Source organism: Carlito syrichta, unplaced genomic scaffold (genome assembly GCF_000164805.1).
Source record: "Carlito syrichta isolate Samal-C Ts95f unplaced genomic scaffold, Tarsius_syrichta-2.0.1 Scaffold282660, whole genome shotgun sequence".
Lineage (NCBI taxonomy): Eukaryota > Metazoa > Chordata > Mammalia > Primates > Tarsiidae > Carlito > Carlito syrichta.
Window position 1 is genome coordinate 250,722 of NW_007226756.1, and position 12,607 is coordinate 263,328.

The 12,607-nt window shown below is 38.7% G+C and overlaps 1 pseudogene; it reads right to left on the reverse strand.

Moving 5' to 3' along the window:
• Positions 1-7,108: 7,108 nt before the first annotated feature.
• Positions 7,109-7,599, reverse strand: LOC110595146 (annotated as a pseudogene).
• Between the last annotated feature and the right edge of the window lie 5,008 nt (positions 7,600-12,607).

Below are 12,607 nucleotides of genomic sequence, written 5' to 3' on the forward strand. Positions count from 1 at the left end.
CCATTGGGAAGGGAAACAGGTTAAAGAGGGAAATACACCAAACAGGCTGTATTTGCACTAAGGGAGGCTGGGTGCGCAGTGTCTTTAAAACATGGATTGTCTTTGAAAAAACTAGAAATTTACCTTCCATATGACCTTCCGTATGATCTATTGGGAATATACCTGGAGGAACTCAAATCATTCTACGAAGAAGATACCTGCACACATATGTTTGTGGCAGCTCTATTCATGATAGCAAAAACATGGAACCAACCAAGTTGCCCATTGAAACCGGACTGGATAAAAAAAATGTTGTACATATACACAATGGAATATTATGCAGTCATAAAGAAGGACAAACATGGACTTTGCAGCAACTTGGATGGATTTAGAGTTGGTCGTACTCAGAGATCTGTCACAGAAATAAGGAACAGAGTACCATATGTTTTCACTCATAAGTGGACCTTGAGCAATTATAATACTATAAGAAAGGGATTGACAGTATTGGGAAACTGTCAGGGGAATGGGGGTGGGATTGGCAGTTGAGGGAAACTGCTAGGGGAGGAAGGGGCATACCTCATTAACAAGGGTACCTGCATAATCAGCATTTGTATACCTAACCCTGAATTGTACCCCACATCCTTATAATAAAAATAAATAAATAAACTATCAAAAACAAACAAACAAACAAACAAACATGAATTGTCAAATTTCTCTCACCAGGCAGTCCAACAGTGTTGGAAATGCCACTATCTGAGGTACATTTCTTTGCCTACAGACAAGCTTTGCCATTCTCTGATGCTTTCTTTTTATTAATATAAATGCAGAGTGATATTAAATTATGCACACAGTGGTGTGGGTTATTTGATTAGAGACTTTCTTACTACTCTTAAGAACACCTAGAAATTGAGGAGAGGAAGTCGGGGGTTAGGGTGGAATGAGAAAAGGGTACAGAATAGAGTGTTAAAAAGACAAAGGAGATTTTCCTTCCTCTTCATGTGCTCCAGGACCAGACTTTGTTGTTTTGTTGTTGTTTTTTAGGTGGAGTCTCACTCTGTCACCCAGGTTGGAGTGCAGTGGCACGATCATGGCTCACTGCAGTCTTGACTTCCTGGGCTCAGGTGATCCTTTCACCTCAGCCTCCCAAGTAACTGGGACTACAGGCAACCTAATATGCTTGGCTTATTTTTCGATGATTTGTAGAGATGAGGTCTCACTATGTTGCCCAGGCTGGTTCTGAACTCCTGGGCTCAAGCAATCCTCCTGTCTCGGCCTCCTAAAGTGCTGGGATTTCAGGTGTGAGCCACCATACCTTGCCTAGTCTTTGGTATTCTTAAACCCTGGGTTTGTTAGGCTTAATTAGAGACACCGTGACCTGAAGCCACTCTTTCAGTTTCAGTCCCAGCTGCAGTTCTGGGCATCTCTCGTCACATGTCCATGCTTATTGTTATTAGTTTGGAGAAATAGTAAAATGTTCTATGCACAGTTTAAAGAACTGGAACCTGTAGAAGAATACCTATCTGATAATAAAATTCACCTGTAGCTCATCTCTTAAAGATAAATGCTGCTAATCTTTTGGTGTATTTCCCTCTTTCTGTGTCTATTGTCTTATGTGGTTGAGTCAGGTTGGTTATACAATTTTATATACGCATCTTTAAAATATAGAATTGTGTAATGCATATTACCACATGTGACTAAAAATCTTTGTAAATATCTTTAATGGGTATCTAAAATGCCTTTGTGTGTGTGGCTGTACCATAACTTGTTCAACATTTTCATATTACTAAGTAATTAGACTATTTCTAGTATTCTGCTCTAATACTGTAATGAACATCTCTGTGCATAAATTTTTGTCTCCACTTTGGATTATTTTCTTAGGACCCTACAAGTGAAGTTTATGGGATATGAGACTTTTGGGGAGTCATGTTCTGTATTGTCAAGTTGCTTCTTGAAAACCTGGGTTCCAATTTATATTCCTACTAGCTGAGAGAGTACAGTTTTTAGGATCTACATTATTTAATTTATTGAATGTTTTATTGAATCCTTTCCGGCACTGTTGTTATTGTTAACAACATAAACTAAAAGTTAATAATATTGACTTCAGTAACAACAAATATCTTGCTAATTGATAACACAAAGAATTGCATTTAGCTGTTATAATTTGTCTTTTCTTGAAGACTGGTATAGTTGAGTAATTTTTCTTATGTTTGTTAGTTCTTGATATGCCCTCTTCTGTGAATCATTAGATATTTTTTTTCTGAGTCTAGAAATGTATGGGAGGAATTGCTTACACTCTGACACTTGGAACTGTCTGGAAGAGGTTCACATTTGTAATGGGACCCTGTACTTAGGGGACTGAATCAGACCACCAATAGAACCTTTTATTAACTGTGACTGAAGAAAGTCTCTTCAATGGCTCTACTACAAACAGATATCCCAACGAGATCTCCAAAATCCGTTGGAATCTCTGGTGATAATTAACAAACCCCTGGGAAGCAGTGCTGTTTGCCAGGGGTTTTCTAACTGACACATTGCTGTTCTGTGTTGACCCATTAACTCTTTCCAATCAACTAGGAAATCGACACTATTAGTATCATCCCTACTTTTCAGGTGAGAAAAATAATGAATAGAGTACCTAAACAATGTACCCCAAATCTCATCACTAGTAGACTGCCCCTCTGAATTTTGAACCCAATGATTTTCACACAAATCCAATTTCTTCACCACTAGGCTATAGTAGCTTACCACGCATGCCAGATATACCATCTGGACAGGGTGAGTGGCCCTGCTCTAAACCCTCTTTACACTCAGTGTTTCTTTTTCATACTTTGTACTAAATTAAATAATTAACTGTGCAGCAAATTTCTTAAATGTTTATTTTACTGCTAGAATTTAAGCTCCCCGAGGGCAGACAATTTTTCAGTCTTGCTCACACCCTGTTCTCAGCATCTATTCCATGTCTCATAAGCAGTGTGTGCACTAAGTATTTGCTGGGGGAGTAAATAAATGTTCTCAAGATTAGTGTCATGTTTTCAATGGGTACTGGTTGGGGGCCAAGTTGATATCTGTGCTTGGTCAAATAATGAGATGTGAACAGCCAACTAGATGAGCTGCAGCAGTGAACAAGTGTGTTAAACTTGTCCTCGCAGGGGGTGAAAGCCCTCGGTTGATTCTCCCATGTTCTGTCCACCCTGTTCCTCTCTGTCACCGAGGGTACATCCTTGATGCTATCTTGCTAAATCTGTGAGCATGGACCAGCATTTCTATGACCCAGATGAGAATGAACTCTGGTAGCTTGGCTCAATCATGACACTTTGCAATATCGATGTATTAGGAAACATCTAGCTCACTCTGGGTGAGGAAGCAGATACGGAGAGATTAAAAATCTTTGCCAAGGCTCAGGCTAGTTCATGACAGAATGAGCTTCCTGCCTTCTGAGTCCTTAGCCTGTTATTTTTTCACTGCAATGTATGGATTTCATCATTTGAGCTAAGAAATTTCAAGCCAACTTTTGTGTCTTGTTCTAGTTTAAGCTCAGGCAACATACACAATCAAAGCACAAGGGCACGGCATCAAGAGGTGTTTGTGAGAGGCTCTTCGCTGATAAGATGACTCTGAATGAAGCCTCTAGGGTTCCTCTATACCAGCCTTGTGCAATAGAGATCTCATGTGAGCCACACACATAGTTTTAAACTCTTTAAAAAGTAAAAGGAAACAGTTTAAATTAATTGTAATACAATATTTTATTTAACCCAGTATATCTAAGACACTATCATTTCAACATGCAATAACATAAAAAAAACATTAAGATATTAGAAAAGACAATATGTGCCAGTACATGCACTACAATATGAATTATGTGATGCAATGATTAAAGGGAAATGCAGTCCTACCAAAACAACAAATTTGCATTTAACAGGAAAATATTTTATAATGCTTCACTTTTTAATTTTAAATTAAGCAAAGGGTAAAATTCAGTTCCTCTGTCCCACTGATCACATTTCAAGTATTCAGTAGCCAAAGATAACCACTGGCTAACGTATTGGACAACATGACTTTAGAGAGCAACTTGACAGAGATCTTTTCAGTGATGAATGACTCTTACCATTCACTTTGGGCTGGCCATAATTATCTGTGGAAGTCCTGGTCATTCTGGATCATTCTCAGACCTGAGGACTTCATAAAGATAACATTGATTCTTGGGTGTTATCTGATAGGGTGGGAGTGTGTTTATTAGTTTTTCTTTTTGGGTCTTTCCAAATATACATTAGAGAACACTTCATCATAGCTTGGCCTTTTCAGACAATAGAGTCTGGTAATTTGTTAAAAGACAAGTTTCAGGAGCCAGATCCTGGTTATGCCACTTACTGGATGTGTGACTTTGGTCATGCTCTTAATCTTTTTTGTGCCCCAGTCTTCTCATCTGTAAATGGGGATAGCAATAGTACTTCATGGGAGTTATTATGAAGAGTAAATACATTTTGGGGTGAGTTTTTATTGGGGTATAGGACATGGGAGGGGAAATACCACCTTGGGGTGTGTCCCTCTCCCTCAGGGATGTTTATTTTAACCTTCCTAGGATGGTTTTTTGGAAACTTTTTCTTGGAGCTGCTCTTGCTGACAGCAGCCTCTTCAGGTCCACTGCTGACTGGATCCTTGGAAGAGAATTTTCTCTTGTTTTTGGAGGAACTCCTGTTGACTGCCTCTTCCGATCATGAACTATTTTCTTTTTAGGTGACAATTTCTTCCTCCTGGAAAGATTTGTGCTGCCAGGTATCTCCTCAAGATCACTACTGACCAGCTCCTCCTTGGAAAAATATTTCTATTTCTTGGATTTGGAGGAAGAGATAGATGGTTCATTCGGTCTTTTATTCCATTCTCCTGAGGAGCCCTTGGGAGCTTATGCTTTTTTCATCTTTTTGGGTTTTTCACCTGTCCCTCCCAGTTGAGGCCTCCTGGGGAGGGGTAGCCAAAGTAAATGCCTTTCTACATGTATACTTACAAGTGTGATTGGCACACACTGTGCACTCAGAAGGTGCTACCTATTGTTATTATACCACACTCTAAATGCAGTTTCTGATCTCCAGGGCCTAGTGGGCACTGTTGTCTCTGCTGCAGGCATTCTACCTCAGAAATGCTGATTATCCAGTTTAGAGTTCACTTTTCTAAGGAAGACCACTTCTTACTTCTCACACTGGCTTAGATGCCTTCTGATGGGCTCCCATGACATTCTGGTCTGTTCTTTATGGCTCTTATCACTCAGTATGTGTCTATGTGCTTGTCTGATTCTCAGACCTGTGAACTTCTATCTCTCATTTGTTTTTTACTGCAACCTCAGAACTGGCATGTAATATTTGCATAATTATAAAAATAATATTAGAAGCTAACATTTATTGAGTACTCACTAGTTAAAGTTTAAGTAGTTTTCAATTGTCACTCTTTCAGGAAGGTGCTATTATTTTTATTTCCATTTCCATTTCCACTATTATTTCTATTTCTATTTTCAGGAAACTAAAGTTTAGAGAGGTCAAATAAATTCTACCAAGACAGCAGGATAGCAAATGGTAGAGCCAAAATTTGAACCCATCTTATCTGACTTTGGAGTTATACCCTTAGTAGATCATCTGGCTTGAGCAACCCACAAATGTGTCTGCCAGTGAAACCTCAGACATTTTAGACTAGAAGTCATATTTTTGGCTCAAGATCCCAGGAGGCTAAGTTTAACTTCTTTGTATCAATCAACTCTGCAGCAATCCTAACTTCTTCTTCTCTCTCACTGTCCTGTGGTCTGCACGTAGGCATTGTGCAATTGTGGTTACAAAAACTGAGCAAGATTTTAATTTTGAAGTTTAATCAAACTCACACAACCCTCCATTCTACCTAAGCCTTGCCATTGACTTTGACTAAAAGTCAATCAGTGGTAGCTATCAGGGACTGGAGAGAGGGGAAGATGAGGAATTGTTGTTTCATGGGCATTGAGCTTTAGTTTTGCAACATGAAAAAGTTCTGAAGATCTGTTGCACAGTAATGTAAATATACCTAACACTAAGGATTGGTACGTTTAAAATGGTTACATTTTATGTTACATATTTTAAAACCACAATTGAAAGTTTCAAAAAATTGTTTTAAAAAGTCAAAGTCAATCATGCTAGAATGTGCACTTTCTTTTCTTTTCTTTCTTTTAGACGCTTGGAATTATATTTTGTGAACAACTGCTTCCTACTGGTTTGAGCATAGCTTATCCACTGTGAAAATCTGGTTAAATGTCAATCCTGAAATTCCTAAATTTTTACTGACATTCCCTCAAAATGCCTAATAACTACATTTATATTAATAGAGTATATTCTATGTTTAAGCCCTTGATACATTTTACAGAATACATTTTAAAGCAAAAGTTGTTGGAGCTTAGAACATAATACCCCAAAGTGTGATGCCTTGGCCTGCTGAGTACTTTGAACTAAAGGAGATTAAGAGGGCTCAGAAGTAAGGTCTCTCTGACCTTGTCCCTCTTCCTTTTCTTCCCCATACGAATCATAGAAACTAGAACTTCTCTTCCCTAAGGCAAGTCATAAAACCTAGCAAGATCTCTGATCTCCTCCTTTTTCCCTTCAAGATCCTTATATGACAAGTGTCCTACCCATACCTGGGGTTTGGTGGGGGGAGTGTTGGGGTTGGGAGGGTGAGGGGATGGAGGATGTCTTACAGAGACACAGAAAACAATCTGAACAAACAGACCTTGTTGAAATCCTCCCAGTTTATCACTATTATAGACTACCTTTTACTATCCAATCATATTTCTCTTCAACTATCCATTTCCCCCCCCCCATCAGACTTAGCATAAACATACACGGTTTTACCTGGGTCTTTGGGTCTTCATTTCTGAAGGCTCTGTGTTGTGTAAACTTTGCTAAATAGATTTGTTATGTTTTCTTTTTTTGTTGTTATTTAGTTTTTATTTCTCTGCAAGACAACTAGACGTGGAAGGGAATAAGGACAATATGGAGCCCAAAGAATTGTAGCGAGAGCATAAAGATTACAGGGATACTGAGAGCAAATGGGATATAGGGGGTGCTCTCCTGAGCTACAGAAGGAATGATCTAGTAGTTTAAGATAAAACAAGTCAAATTCATTAGAGTTGTCCAAAGTCAGCAATGGTGATCTTCTTGCTGGTCTTGCCATTTTTGGACCCAAAGCCTTCCATGGCTTGCACAACATTCATGCCCTCTTTCACCTTGCCAAAAACCACATGCTTGCCATCCAACCTTTCAGTCTTAGTAGTGCAGATGAAAAACTGGGAACCATTTGTGTTAGGTCCAGCACTTGCCATGGACAAGATGCCAGTACTTGTATGCTTCAAGATGAAGTTCTCATCACCAAATTTCTTCCCACAGATGGACTTGCCACCAGTGCCATTATGGTGTGTAAAGTCACCACCCTGGCACATAAACCCTGGAATAATTCTGTGAAAGCAGGAATCTTTATAACCGAATCCTTTCTCTCTAGCGCTCAGAGCACGAACGTTTTCTGTTGTCTTTGGAACTTTGCAAACAGCTCGAAGGAGACATGGCCCAAGGGCTCGCCATGGATGGCGATGTCGAAGAACACGATGGGGTTGACCATGGTTGATGGTCAAGCTCAAGGTGGCAGCGTCTGCAAAGCTGTTTTATTTTGTTAATGTGTCTTTTGTCATAGGGATGTCAGCCATGACCCTTGTAATGAGTAAGGAAAAGATATTACTGTCCCCTTCTCTACAAAGTTCTAGAGAGGGAAAGCAATTGTCTAGCTCTTTAAGAGGGCTTTACAAAGGTTTGTGCTTAATAAAAGTTGTTAAAAAAATGTTCTTTTTGAGTCGGAGTCTCACTCTGTTGCCCAGACTGGAGTGCAGTGGCACGCTCCTGGCCATGGCAGCCTCGACCTGCTGGGCTCTGGCGATCCTTCTGTCTCAGCCTTCCAGGTAGCCGGGACTACAGGCACTACCACATCCGGCTAATTTTTGGTTTATTGTAGAGATGAGGTCTGCCAAATTGCCCGGGTGGGTCTCGAACTCACGGACTCAGGCAATCCATTCATCTCCGCCTCCCGAAGTGCTGAGATTACAAGCTGAGCCACCGAGTCCAGTCAAAGAATGTTCTTACTGATTTTCAAACAGAGGAAGTACTAGTCAACTTGCGCCTGAACTGTCTTTCCTCTTATCAACTGCCGTCATCTGGTGGCAAATTTGAGGAATAGCAGCAACCTTTAGTATGGAAAGTGATCTTCTCTTTTTATGATAGGCAAAATGGATGGTAGTTTGACTGTGTTTGCCTTTAGCATGTGATCATGAAGTGATTCTTAAATCCAATCTGAATAAAGTTAGTAGTTATTATAAACTAATACTTTAGGTCATCTGTCTTCAGTAATAATATTAATAACCAATATTTATTGAAACTGTACTGAAGACCAGGATTTATTTTAAATGCTTTACAAGGATTGTCTTATTTAATATTTATGAAAATTCTATGAGGTGGAGATCATCAGTATCTTCTTTTATCTCATTGAGGCATTGACAGGTTGAGAAATTTGATCAAATCGCACTACTGATAAATGGTAGAGCCGTATTGTAACACTAAGAGATCTGATTCTTGTACCTACACTCTTAATCACTGCTTTACTATGGACAACTAAGCTAAGCCAGCCAACAAGGAGGAATAAACTGGAAGTGGGAGATTTGGTTGTGAGTTTTAGCTTTACTGCTGCCTAGTTAATTAATAATTTATTATTCCAAGCAAGTCTTATGTCAACAGGCATCTGATCTTGGCCATATTTTTCTTCTTTGGGTGTCATTTTCTCTTCTATAAAATTGTGAGATTGGACAGAATAATTGGTTTTCAAGCCTGGACTAGAGACGTTCTAGAGGTTCCATATACATGAGAGAAGAATGGGAAGAAAGGGAGTGTATGGCTGGTGAGATCGAGAACCTTCACTTCTTTTGCACAACAGTCTTCTAACTAAGGTTTCGGGTCTACGAACAATATAATGGCTAGAGGAAAATATAGAAACAATGGGGCCAAACTCTTCTGAGGACTCAGAAACACTTGGTGGAAAGAACATGCTTAGACAATGGTAGGTGGGGAAAGTCGCTGAGACCAGGTTCCACTTGATCTTCAGGAGATAAACGATAAAAACTCCACTTCTATTTGAATGCTTCAGTTTGGTGTTTTGAAATACAGTTTGTTTCTATGGAATATTTAGAATATGCATTTATAATATGATTAAAAATAGTACAAAGAAGCTGGGCAAGGTGGCTTATGACTTATCTCAGCACTTTGGGAGGCTGAAGTAGGAGGATTACTTGAGGCCAGGAGTTCAAGACCAGCCTGAGCAACATAGCAAGACTTTGTCTCTACAAAAAATAGAAAAACTTGTAGGGCATGGTGGTGCATGCCTGTAGTCCCAGTTGTTCAGGAGGTTGAGTTATGATAGAGCCACTGCACTCCAGCCTGGGAGTGAAAGCTCTGTCTCAAAAAAAATTGTTTTTAATTTAAAAAGTTAAAAAGAAAAAAAGGACAAAGATATTTGTCCCTGGAAAGTACATAAGAGGAAAGCTATTTGTTTTATATTTAGAATAGGGTGCAGATTTAAAGGTAAAATTTTTTATGCTTTTTCATGCTTTAAGACCCTTTAAAGTTGTTTTTTTTTAAATTTTTGGGGGTGTAATTCAATCGAAGTAGTTAAAAAAAAAAGCAAATCATGCAGTACTAGTCTTTTTTTTTTTTTTTGAGTCAGTATCTCATTCCTACGCTCACTGCTGGGCTCAGGAGATCCTTCTGCCTCAGCCTTCCAAGTAGCTGGAACCACAGACACATGCCACCACACCTGGTTAATTTTTGATTTATTGTAGAGATGAGGTCTCACCAAGTTGCGCAGGCTGGTCTCGAACCCATGGGCTCAGGCAGTTCTCTCACCTCGGCCTCCCAAAGTGCTAGGATTATAGGTGTGAGGCACCACACCCGGCCTCAGTATTAGTCTTAAGCTTTCTAGTCATATTTTGCCAACCAAAAATACATTAGTAATTTTATAGGTATATTTACATATCATTTTACTTTATGTCATATTATTTCAATTATTCTATACTTCTGATTGCTCATTGGGCATATAAATCCCGGGTAGCAGATTTTATCTCAAAAGTTGAAATCTGTACCCATTCCTACCACAGTGCCTCCTGCATAGTAGCTATCCTGTAACTGTTGAAGAAATATTAGTCCTTGACTGAAGGAACTTGGATTTTGGGCCTACTGAATGTTCATTTACTTCATTAAAAAAATTTTTTTTCCTCCGTTTACTGACCCCCCCCCCCCGTTTTATAGACATAGAAATCAAGGTGAGGGAAATTGCATTGTTTTAAAGTGTTCTTTATTGAAAGTTGATCAGAAAGAATCAGAACCTAGGTTTTCCTGATGACTCTGTGATTTCCAAAAGTCAATTTCCCAAAAGTCAATCCATCAATTGGTCAATGTACTGTGTTTGTTTCTCTTTAACTACTCGGCTTTGATGACCTACTTTCAGTTTAGTTTCAAAACTGCATCTTGAGGGATGTTCACTTTGCTCTTGTCCCAGCACCTGCTGCTGCAGTTGGATACTCAGGGATGGAGGGAGGTGATGCTGAGGGGGGCATGGGATGGCGGTGGGAGCTTGTTCATAGCAAAAAGGACTATTTATAAGGCATCTCTGAAGTGCATTCAAAGTGCTTCATGAATATATGATTGTTTTCCTTTTTTTGTATCACAGGGTTGAACTAATATTTCTCAACTTATTAAACATGAACATCGGTTGACTCAAGTTCCCCTTCCCCTTCTTTCTTGCCCTCCCTCTTTTATCTTATTCCCACATCCTCTTCTTGCCTCTTGCCACCCCATCCCTGGCAAGCACTGAAATGAGCTTAACGTGTGTTTTTGCTTGTATCAGTTCTTATAAAATGGGTATTGTTTTGTGCACGTGTATTTTTTTCTCACTACCCAAAATGATATTGTGTGTTATAGATCTCATTCTGTTTCTTACTTCATTTACTCAGGACGATGTCAGAAGGGCTGCAAGTTGCTACGTGCACACCTTGACTGCTGTTTCTGACCCCGTGGTGTGCATTCTCCATACTTTATGCGGCTCCGGTGATAGATTTCAGGTTGCTGCCAACTCTTCCTCTGCTCCTACCACAAATAACCTCGCATACATGCTCTTTTGCAGACCTGAGTAGGAATTTCTGTAAGTTTTGCACATAGGAGTAGAAATTCTGAGCCATAGGATCTGGCGAAATCTCCTCTATGGAGTCATGCCAGAGTTCTTGTCAATCTTCTCTCGCTCCAGAAGTATAGGAGGGACCTTATGTCTAGCTCTAGATGTTTGCTAAAACTACTAGGTGTCAACTTGTATCTCATTGCTGTTTTCGTAAGCTTTTTTTAAATTACAACTAACTTCAAACATGTCTTTTTAGGCTTGTTAGCTTTCTGGATATTTTCATTTTATTGTTGAATGGTAGAATTTACTTGTATATTATAAATCCTAGTTGTTTAGACTTGTGATACCTGTTTGATACTTTGGAAAGGTCTTCTCTGAATGTGTGGTCTATTTGTTAATGTTTCCATGGGTGTTCCTAATTGAACAGAAATCCATAATTTTGGTGTAATAAAATTTACCCATATTTTTGCTTCATTGTTGGAGATTATAAGAGGTGCTTCTCTCCACCTAGGTGTCAGGGGTGTTCTATATTTTCTTCTGTTAACTTTGGAGCTTTACTTTTTTTTGTTTGAGAAAACAGGATTTATTGAGAGGACAGAAAAGCTCCCAAAGTGGGAGGGGACCTGAGGGAGTTTCCCTGGAGCTTTACTTTTCACATTTAAATCTTTACTCCACCTGAAGTTTACCTTGTATTTGATGTTAGGTGGGGATCGAGTTTTGTTTCTACCCATAAAATGAGTCAATTTTCTCTGTACCATCTTCTAAATATTATATCTTCTCCCATTGACTTAAGGGGCTCTTAAAAATAATATATTAAGTTTTCCTATGTATATGAAACTGTCTCTAAGTGTCTAATCTTTTTCATTAGTTTATTGTTTTGTTTTGTACCAATACTATACTGTAATAACTTATTCCTATGGTATTCTGGGAAGTCTTTATATCTGGTAGAGCAGGATACCTAGCTTGTTTTGTAGGTTGACTTAACTAACTGTTAACAGTTATTCTTTCATTAATTTTTGATTAAATGAATTGGTCCCTAAAGAAAAGTAACTCAAGTATAAGTTTTATTTGAGATTACATTAAATATATTTATTAATGGGGAGAATTGACCTCTATATAATATCAACCATGCAGTCATGGGCAAATAATGCATCTCTACTTATTTAGATCATTCTTTGTGTTCCTTATTGAGTTAAAAAAGTTTTCTTCAATGAAAACTTCTCAGTTAAGATACTGGATAATTTTGTTGCAACTCCAAATGTTATCTAATTTTAAAAACATATTTTGCCGTTGGTTATTGCTGATGTTAAATGAATGTTACTGCTTTTTTCTTTCAGCTTGATCTTATACGCTTCCACTCTGCTGAATGCTCTTATTGATTTATTTCTTTTCTTTTCTTTTTTTGAGTTGGAGTCTC